The 10,622-nt window shown below is 37.3% G+C and overlaps 1 long non-coding RNA gene across 1 annotated transcript; it reads right to left on the bottom strand.

The window, feature by feature from the left end:
* On the bottom strand, positions 1-10,421 carry LOC126830255 (uncharacterized). Its single transcript, XR_007683782.2, has 5 exons — positions 10,229-10,421; positions 8,034-8,100; positions 6,832-6,954; positions 4,350-4,440; positions 1-1,273 (listed from the first exon to the last, which is right to left on the bottom strand). It is a non-coding gene; the product is annotated as an uncharacterized LOC126830255 (long non-coding RNA).
* Positions 10,422-10,622: the final 201 nt, after the last annotated feature.

The raw sequence follows: 10,622 nt of genomic DNA, 5'->3' as shown, positions 1-10,622 counted from the left end.
TTACAGAATTTATATTTAATCTATCTATTTACATTATTTACATAATAACGAAGACAAAATTTGTAAGCAGTAAAACGGAGTATATATTGTAATAAAACAAATAGATACATGATTTAAAAGAACTATTCAAGTTTAACTTAAACACACAATAATTTAAATACCTAAATATCGTGAGAAAAAACATGTAGTCTACCGTCATATTCAAAGGGGGTGGGGGGGTGGTTAGCACATGTGCATTGTATCATAAGGTCTGTCATTGAGTCAACTGACGTGTTTCGATTACCCGGTTGTACGTGACAATGATTAGGGCGCCACTTTGTGTGTTTCCTCCTGCTGCTAATTACTGAAATAAAATTTAACCATTAGTCCCGAAATGACCTAGTTTGTGTCGAGTGGAACTGTAAGGTAAACCACAAGAAATGTCAAAGGTAATTGATTAATCAATTGGGTCAAAAGTTGCTCGTATGACCCCTGAGGCGACCTTGCACTACAACCGGTCAGATCTTCATATAGTCAGTAGCGGCCATCGAAAGTATAAAAAATTGAAATGAAATATTGATCTGTATTTTAATCCGATTGCTTTAACCGTAACATCAAACAAATGTGAAAGTAACGATGCCTGATTTGTGCCCGATTTGCATTATTTGGAAATATCAAATTTCTCACGGCTTAATCCACACTAAATATGTACTCAGATTGATTATTTAACATTTAATTAAGAAAACAAAATCAAAATATCCATTTTTGCGTTTAATCATCAATGGACGTTGAACAGCAGATCACATTCAAATCCAATGAAAATCGGACAGATAAGATGGCATCGGGAGTTGATTAAGGTCTTTTCATGTTAATAAATATCTAATTAATAGTTTATATAACAGTTCAGGCCTAAAGAAAGACCTGTAATAGGCAGATTTACCTCTTGCATAATGTATGTTTAATTGTCTTTTAGTATAAATGAATGCAGTAAAATTAATTGATTTGATTACATCACACTCTAAATCCAGTTATAAATAAAGTCGAGCTAGTATTGTTTAATATTCCATTTTTAGCACTTATTCTCTTAGATAATCTATTAGACTGAAGTTAAATCAAGTCATGTTTATTACACATTTGAAAATATATAAGGCACTTGATAAATTTCATTTCGATCAGTTGATTGTATTGAAACCTATGACTTGAGTTTCAGTAATTAACTTGAATTTAATTCCTCTTTCAATCTTTCTTCAAGTTGTATTATCCGACTGTTGAATGACACAGAAACTGCTTGTAACTGAAAAACAAGAAAAATGAAATTGGGTTTAATATCCTACTGTTCTGCTCAGACTGGGCTAATGAAGACTGGTATACGCCATACAGTGTGCTATGAGGGAAATTTTGCCCGGACAGCGGCACTACCGCCTACTCATATATCGAATTCCAACTGTTGAGGGATCTTTTATGTGCATGCCAATGTGTACACAGGACCTTGGTTTTTTCGTACCATCCAAACGACTAGACAGCTGTCCTTGTCAGGCCCTCCAATCATGCACCACTGACAAGGGGAAATCACAGCAGAAAATCCTGATGAAAAGATGACTAGTCATCACCATCCCATGCCTTTGCACTTGTTTGGAAGGCTTAAGTTAAAACAACATCTTTATGTTATTGGTAATCTATATAAAAATATATCAGATTAATCTAGAGCTGGACGATATTGGTAAAATCAAATATCGCGATATTTCCCCAAAAAACGACGATATATCACTATATCGCGATATTTTAGTTTTATTATAAAAAGCTAACAATATATCGTGATTTATCACAATATCCCGATATTTTAGTTTTATTATAAAAGATGTGATTATATAAGTGTTAAAAACAGGTAATTCCCTCCCCCTAAGGGTGCATTATTCCTGTTTCAAAAGCACAGACCGAGAATTAAGTTCAAGGGTTAGGGTTTTGGCTAGGCAAATGTGGAGAGTGGTGGGGGAGATGTCCTAGAACCATGTTAGGCTTGAACTTCGCAATGTTCCGCCAAAATGTTGAATAACATGTGGGTATGAGTAGACTCAAAGAACCAGGCGTAATTTCTCCTATTCGGTACACTACAAAAGCGCATAACTCTGGAGTTTGTCTAAATCTCGAATATCTAGACGCAATTTAGTTTTATTTGCAAATAACATTTTACTTTTATTTAAATCGGCTTCAGTTTAAAAATTGGCAAAAAAAACACCAAAACAAAATGATAGTTAACTAACAAACGGCATCATACGTTTAATGGTAATAACAATTTCCCAACGGTGCCAATGATAAATCGACCGAAGACGACGAAGAGAAGATATTACGCCATGACTTACTTGGCTGGTTATTCGAGTGTTGCACAGCATTAGCGACGGGTTTGACATTATAATGACAAATTCCAACGGCACGAGGAGAATGTCTCTATAAATTAAATAATAATTTTTCAATTATGAATTTATTTTTCAAGTTTAATAATCGAGAAAACCACTAGACTATTCATGTATTTAGTAGGCCTTGTCAATGAACAAGTGACAAGTCATCCGAGTCATCGATCGTGACGTAATGTCGTAAATTGTTCGATGTCAATCCCAATCCCATCCCAAATGCAGCACATAATATCGTGATATATCGTGTAAAATACCGGTATATTAATAGAAAAACACACAATACGATATATCATTATACTGCGATTTTTTAGGTGGTTTATAAAATATCGGAATTCAAATTTTAATATCGCAATTTATCGAATTACCGAAAATATCATCCAGCCCTAGATTAATCTCATATTCCAACACATGGAATATCAATGGGACTAGTCAGAAGATTCATACTCTGATCATAGTAGTTCGTCAAGGCCGATTCGTTACTCCCTGTAAGGTTTATACAACTTTGCCTATCTCAATCAGCTGCTGTATGCTAAACAATAAGCTTATACATCAGAAAATTTATTTCCATGGAAACACAAAAATTATTAAATCCGAGAAGTTCCAAGTTAGCAGAAAAAACCTACTATAATAGGTTGAGGTGTGTACAAAGTTTCATGAAGATAACTTGAATAGTTCATGAGATATGCTCTGGAAACAAAATTGTACATAAAAAACTAAGTCAAATTTGTTTCTATGGAAATACAAATCCAAGACATTCCTAAATAGCAAAAGGCACAACTACATGTACTGTAATAGGTTGATGTGTGTACAAAGTTTCACAAAGTTATCTTGAACGGTTTATGAGATATGCTTCAGAAACGAAATCGGGGCAGACGGACGGACACACAGCCCTGATAATTGAAAGTTCTCTTTGAACAGAAAATAATTACAAACTAACATCTGCCTCAATTGAAGTTGGATGGCCGAATGGTTACCGCATGCGCATTGTATCATACGGTCTGTCATTAAGTCAACTGGTGTGGTTTCAATTCCTCCTTTGTATGTGACAAGGAGTAGGGTCGCCTGTCCAACTTTGTGGGTTTTCTCCGGGTACTCAGGTTTCCCCCCACTGCTAAAGACCCCTACACGATGTTGAGCAGGTGTCATTGTTACAAGTCATTTAGAGTATGCTTCATTCATTAACAGGTTAAACACCTCAACCTACGGCCTCTGTGGTTAAATGAAATGAAATGAAATGGAGTTTAACGTCCTACTGTTCTGCTCCTAACCTGGGCTAATGAAGACGGGCATACGCCATACAGTGTGCTATGAGGGAAATTTTGCCCGGACAGCGGCACTACGGCCTACTCTTATATCGAATTCCAACTGCCAAGGGATCTTTTACGTGCACGCCAATGTGTACACAGGACCTCGGTTTTTCATCCCATCCGAATGACTAGACAGCTTTCCTTGTCAGCCCCTCCGTCCTGCATCCTCAGTGGTTAAACCTGTAAACTCATGACAGCCTTGCTATAAATATAACTCCCAAAATAGTTTGTTGTACAACCCCAAATTACCATACACAATTTTCTGTTATATTATATTATTATACAAATAATAACAAGTTCATAAACTATAACTTTGAAAAGTCCGGCCTACACATTAACCATAGCCAGATTGACATATGATGGCAACAATGGGGATGCTCAATTCACATTCCAGAATGTCACGAATTGATAGAATTGCAACTAAGTGACAGGGAATTCAGTCCTGTCAGTTTTGTCAGTCCTGACTACGGAGGTGATGTGAGTAGAATCGTGACATAATTAAACACAACGAATATGTTAGGGCTGGAAGGTTGGTTGAGATATTTACTTATTCAGTCGACGCATGCCTTCTAGCCCGAAATACCCCTTTTCACTCGATTGACACTACTTTTTGGGATTGAGAGTACCCCCAATATATACATAAATAACTTACTTTTAATATTTCTTGTTCTAACTGTTTGTAAGATTGGATGTTACCATTGTTTAGATGTTCATTAGTCATTTCTCCACTGTCTAAACGATAGCTAAAATAAATTTTAAGTAAATCAATGTAGGGTTATTATTACTAGAATACTCAAAAAGTTTGAGAATTTGTTAAAAACAACACAAACCAGACTAAAATTATACATTTTATTTCAAACTAGAGATTGCAGAGGAAAACAGCAGGTTGGACAGGTATACCTTCTCCTTGTAAAATACAAGCATCAGTTATAAATGTATCTATTAGGTTCCCTGTTTTCATATGGTACCTCATCTTCAATAGACGGCTTGATCTCGCTTTAACTACGTACATCTTATCAAAACCTTCATGTAATACCCTGCATATTTCGGCACTAATTTTGATTGGATATTCACACAGCTTGGGAGACTATCAGATTCATCGCAAATACAAAGTCTCACGCTTTTAAATTAAAAGTCTACCTGTGATAATCGAGTTGCAAAGTTCAAGGATCGTTCAATGTCAAGGCTTCTGCGGAGGTCGCCATGTCACAACCTCTGATTGAACGCTACTGTTCAGTTGTCTGCAGATAACGTAGCTATAAATTCAGGAATTGTAAAGTAATCTAGCAACGTCCAGATGCTCTAAAACTCGTAGTCTTTGCTTCAGAAACATGATGGTACCTGTTAGCCAACTGATTTCATTGATCTCGTCGCTTCATTTTTAGTTTTAATGTCGCTAGAGTGCTTTTCAACTGAAGTCTTTGATTTGGTGTTATAGTTGTTTTTTTTCTTGTCTTTTAACTTATTATTTTTAGGCCAATGAGAATGGTAATGTATATTATGTTGGCCCACCATTTTACTTGCGAATATGTCAAGCCAAACATTGACAATATTACTAATATCAAACAAGCCAACAGTGAGGCTGATGTCCCCCGCCGAAATAGGAAAATAATCAAAGTAGGAGAGTTATTGTTTTCCAAAGTCTCGACCAATCAAATTGCGTATCGCTCTGCCCACCCTGAGCAGAAAATGCTCATTATCAAACTTAGTCAAGGTATTACTGTAATGAAACTATACACCAAGTTTCATCAATCTCACTTAATTAGAACTAAAGTTATCGTGTCCCAAAGCATCAACCAATCAAATTGCTTATCTCTGCTTACCCTAAGCGGAAAATGCTCATCTTCGAACTCCATCAAGGCATTGACCTAATCAACACATACACCAAGTTTGAACATTCTAGCTCAATTAGGAAGAGAGTTATCGTGCCCCAAAGTATCAACCAATCAAATTGCTTATCTCTGCTTACCCTAAGCGGAAAATGCTCATCTTCGAACTCCATCAAGGCATTGACCTAATAAACACATACACCAAGTTTGAACATTCTAGCTCAATTAAAAGTTATCGTGTCCCAAAGCATCAACCAATCAAATTGCTTATCTCTGCTTACCCTAAGCGGAAAATGCTCATCTTCGAACTCCATCAAGGCATTGACCTAATCAACACATACACCAAGTTTGAACATTCTAGCCCAATTAGGAAGAGAGTTATCGTGTCCCAAAGCATCAACCAATCAAATTGCTTATCTCTGCTTACCCTAAGCGGAAAATGCTCATCTTCGAACTCCATCAAGGCATTGACCTAATAAACACATACACCAAGTTTGAACATTCTAGCTCAATTAGGAAGAGAGTTATTGTGTCCCAAAAAGTGTGACGGACAGACAGACGGACAGACAGACGGACGAACCCATTTTAATAGTCCCCTGCTTTCTTCGAAAGGCGGGGGACAATTAGTATTAGTTGAAATAAAATCTAAGACCGTTGATGGGTGGAAGAATCCCTGTACAGTGCAGGCAAGATTGGATCTCAGTGATACGGTTGGGGACCGAAAGATAATAATAAAGCAGCCGTTGTTGTTTGTATTTCAGAGGAGAGCCAAAAAAAGCTCCCCCCAATCAACGAATTGAAAAAATCGCTCCCCTCAAAAAACTCTCCCAGTTTTGATAAGAAGAGTGATTTAGAAATTAAGGCGAGTGATCTGATATTAAGGAGAGTGATTAGTTATATGCATGGGAAATGATTCTAAGATCAATAACTGCATGTAATGGGGTCATTCCTGGTTTCATAAATGATAATAAACCCCCCAAAGACTATGTAAAGGAGAGCGATTTTCAGTTTTAAGGGGAGGGAAAAAAACTCCCCTCGGTCGACATTCAGGGCAGCGGCAGGTGCTCGAGAGCAATCGCTCGCCTTAAAAAACAATGACTGAATAAAGTAAAGGTAATATTCCCCTAGCAACGAACTTGACAAGACTGCGTAGTAGACATAGAATAGTTTTAACCCAGGAAGCGTTTCGTGCACTTGCCCTAGCAATGAACTTGACAAGACTGCGTAGTAGAAGTAGAGTAGTTTTAACCCAAGAAGCGTTTCGGGCTCTTGCCCGCCCTTTACTTTATTAGTTGAAATACTTACAAAGAAAGTCTGTCAATATACAAGCTGTATTTGTTTCTCAAATCATCCAATTGAAATGTGGTAGTCCTATAGATTCGTCCCAAATCACTATTACAAGCTTCACAGATTAATGGATTGTAAGAACTGAAAAGTTAGAATTGGTTCAAATGTATTGTTTTCGGAGATGGAAACAATAGCAGTAGGCTACCTACTGAAGGGCAGTGCAATTTTTATTAAACAAATAATGTTCTAGACAGAGAAAGCCATGTGAGTGATACTCCTTACAATTTATTGAAATTTGGGAGTACAGGAAATACCTGGTAAGAACTTGATTGTAAATGATGACTCATCATTCAGTTCTCACAGTCATCAATCAATGACTTTTGTCAATCTGATTAAAATACAGATCTATATTTCGTTTCATTTTTTTATACTTTCGATGGCCTCTACTGCATGGAGATCTGACCAGTTGGCGGGGGAGTTCGTGTCAGGGGTTATACGATCAGCTTTTGACTCTATGACGTCAGATATTTGATTAACCAATAAATGTTGATGTTTCTAGTAGGATACCCAGAGTTCTGTGCATCGCACGCCAAGAACTCACTGTAACAGACCGTTTCATTGGCTAATCCCTCACATCATCTAAAACACAGGTAAAATATAACAATTCTTCCAGATCCTAGTGTAGTAAAGACAAGTAAAACAAGACTGAACTATAAAACAAGAAACGAAATAGGATCTGTGTTTTATCAGATTGTGACTTTTGTCAACTACATGTAAAACTAATTATGGAAATGAAATGAAATGGAGTTTAACGTCCTACTGTTCTGCTCCTAACCTGGGCTAATGAAGACGGGCATACGCCATACAGTGTGCTATGAGGGAAATTTTGCCCGGACAGCGGCACTACGGCCTACTCTTATATCGAATTCCAACTGCCAAGGGATCTTTTACGTGCACGCCAATGTGTACACGGGACCTCGGTTTTTCGTCCCATCCGAACGACTAGACAGCTTTCCTTGTCAGCCCCTCCGTTCTGCACCACTGACAAGGGAGAACCACGCCGGAAAATCTGGATGAACTTTCTCGGCCAATGCAGGGATCGAACACCCGACCTCCAGGCTAGCGAGCTAGCGTCTTACCCACTTAGCCACGTGATCCCCAACTAATTATGGATGTTGAAATAGTTTACAATTGGATAACTAATTAAACTATAATTTTACCTTCCTAGATCAGCTGAACTTGATGATGAGATTAACTTCTCTCTTACTCTAACTTTATTTGTAACCCCTGTAAATAAAATCAAATCCTGCAATTATTCTAAGGAGACTCTATAAGCCTTATACCAGGAAAAGAATGTAGCTAAAAGAATCTTCTGGTTGTTTTAGCTACAGTTGTTGGTCTCTTCTATCAAATTGACAATGGGAGAGAGAGAGAGAAATGGAGTTTAACGTCCACTCAACACAAACTAAGTCATTTCGGGACTAACATGGTTCAAGTTTATTTCAATAATTCACTTGGGCGTAGGGGTCTTTAGTAGTGGGAGGAAACTGGAGGACCCGGAGAAAACCCACGAGGTTGGACAGACGACCCCTATTCCTTGTTCCGTACAACCGGGGCATTGAAAACCATGGCAGTTGACTCAATGACAGACATTATGATAGAGCGTGCATGCGCTAACCATTTGGCTATCTAACCCCCCAAATTGGCAATGGAGGTAGGCATTGCCTTGTACATCCTCAATAACATAGTTACAACTTACCACATGTAAATGAATTAAAATCATAATTACAATTTGTGTGTGTTTCTGATGGATTAGATATCATGCGTGAGTGAACAGTATCGCAACTCGAAAGAGCAGGCCTGCAAAGTCAAATCCTGTGTTCCACAAAATCAAAAAAATATAATTGTATGTTACGAAAAATTGAACAGGCTCAATCTGTTTCTAGGAGGCATTGCGAAGACTGATACCTCTGTAAAAGATGACTGCCTTATCATGTGACGTCACATCACATGGTGAAGATGGGTATATGCCATACAGTGTACTATGAGGGAAATTTTGCCCGGACAGCGGCACTGCGGCCTACTCTTATATCAAATTCCAACTATCCAGGGATTTTTTACATGCACGCTAATGTGTACACAGGACCTCGGTTTTTAATCCCTCCTTAGTCATTTTCATGCATGTTGGTTTCACTATAACAGTATTGCCCGTGATAGAACAGATCAAAGAATAAAACTGCACTATGATGGACTATCAGTGACTAGCGATTATTCACTGCTGATCAGTATCAGTGTGAAATAGGCTATGCCGGATTACACAGCATGGTAGCACGTCATTTCGGTCCCGCGTCATTTCCGACTCAACACAGACGACCTTTCGGACTCAGTTTGACGACAGTTCAGACTTACTTGACAACTTTTCGGACTCGGTCTGGCAGCGTTTCGGACTCGGATGAATAATTAAAAGACTGTTAAAAATTTGTGTGATATATTTGTAATAGCTGTTTTTGTTTTCGTTTTATGTGAGTGTGGTAGTTGTTTTGTTTTATTTAATTGATCAACGATTCTTGAGACCGCTAATAAAAAGATAACACTTATTTTACACTGCTTGTTCTATTTTGTTTTGTTTAATCGGCGAGTATTGAACTTGACAATAAAATATTGTTGAATATTTGTGTATATTTAGTAATACTGCTAATGTTTTTATAATTGTAAAAGCCTAAATGTCTTTTACGTGGGCCGGAATAATCGAATCAACACACGAACGCCATTATCGCTAAAGGACTGTAAGGTTTCTTTGGGCGTACTACAATAACATAGGGATTATCGGTTAATCAGCTTTAATTATCCCATTTTCCAAAAAGAGTTTTCTTTGTACGCAATAATTTATCGATTGGTACTGCTATCTATGGCAAGCTTGTCGAGATTTGCATGTCAACGTGTATCTTACGGATTATCGTTAAAAAATTCTAGAGGCTTGTAAAAACAGTGCATGTCGAGTAAATATTTCCTTTTTTTTTTGTGTAGGTCATTTTGAAATAAATTCTACAGCATATTATTTTTTTTAAAAAAAATAAAATACGTTTAGGGGAAACGATGATAGTTGTGTTCAACCTTTCCTTTCAACTTATTCCGAAGTCCGAAACGTCACCTGCCGAATTCGAAACGTCGAGGCCATATTTTTTTTGAGTCCGAAATGACGCGTGACCAAAATGACATGTAAATCCACAGTCCACAGCATGAGGGGATACTTAGTACCGGAATATCAATTATCTATCCATGTAAAAAGAAAGAAACAATAAAAATGTGTTGTTTTATTCAAAATACAAGTTGTTTTTGGTAAATCTATGGACCCAACACAGGCTGAGGCCCGAGCAGGGTGTAATGACAATGTTGACATTTCTATCGAACTCACTGTCCAGGGTTATCAAACGTAGCGAGTTGTTAGCTATCACTGGACATATTGTGTCACCAACTATTGTTCTGCAGTTTTCACACTGAAACACCATTGGCAGATCATTGTTCTTTTCATCGGGCGAAGTCGAGGAATTCATTTTAGTTTGGCATTGCAAACTTCAAACCCAATACACTTTAATTTCCCGCCATGATTAAAAGCTGGCCGAATAAATTTCGTAACATAAATTTCTTAGGATTTTATTCAATAAATTTTATGTTTAAAAATCTTCTAATGCAAAATAAATCATCTACTTGCACGAATCATAATTTGAAAAGGCTTTTCTATTTTCAAAAGTCTTAGAATTATGAAATAGAATATTAAGACTGTAAAGTACGAAACTACATGTAAACAT

Source organism: Patella vulgata, chromosome 8, assembly GCF_932274485.2.
Source record: "Patella vulgata chromosome 8, xgPatVulg1.2, whole genome shotgun sequence".
NCBI classification, from domain to species: domain Eukaryota; kingdom Metazoa; phylum Mollusca; class Gastropoda; family Patellidae; genus Patella; species Patella vulgata.
The sequence above is the reverse complement of the archived record's forward strand: the minus strand, read 5'-3'. Positions and strand labels throughout refer to the sequence as shown.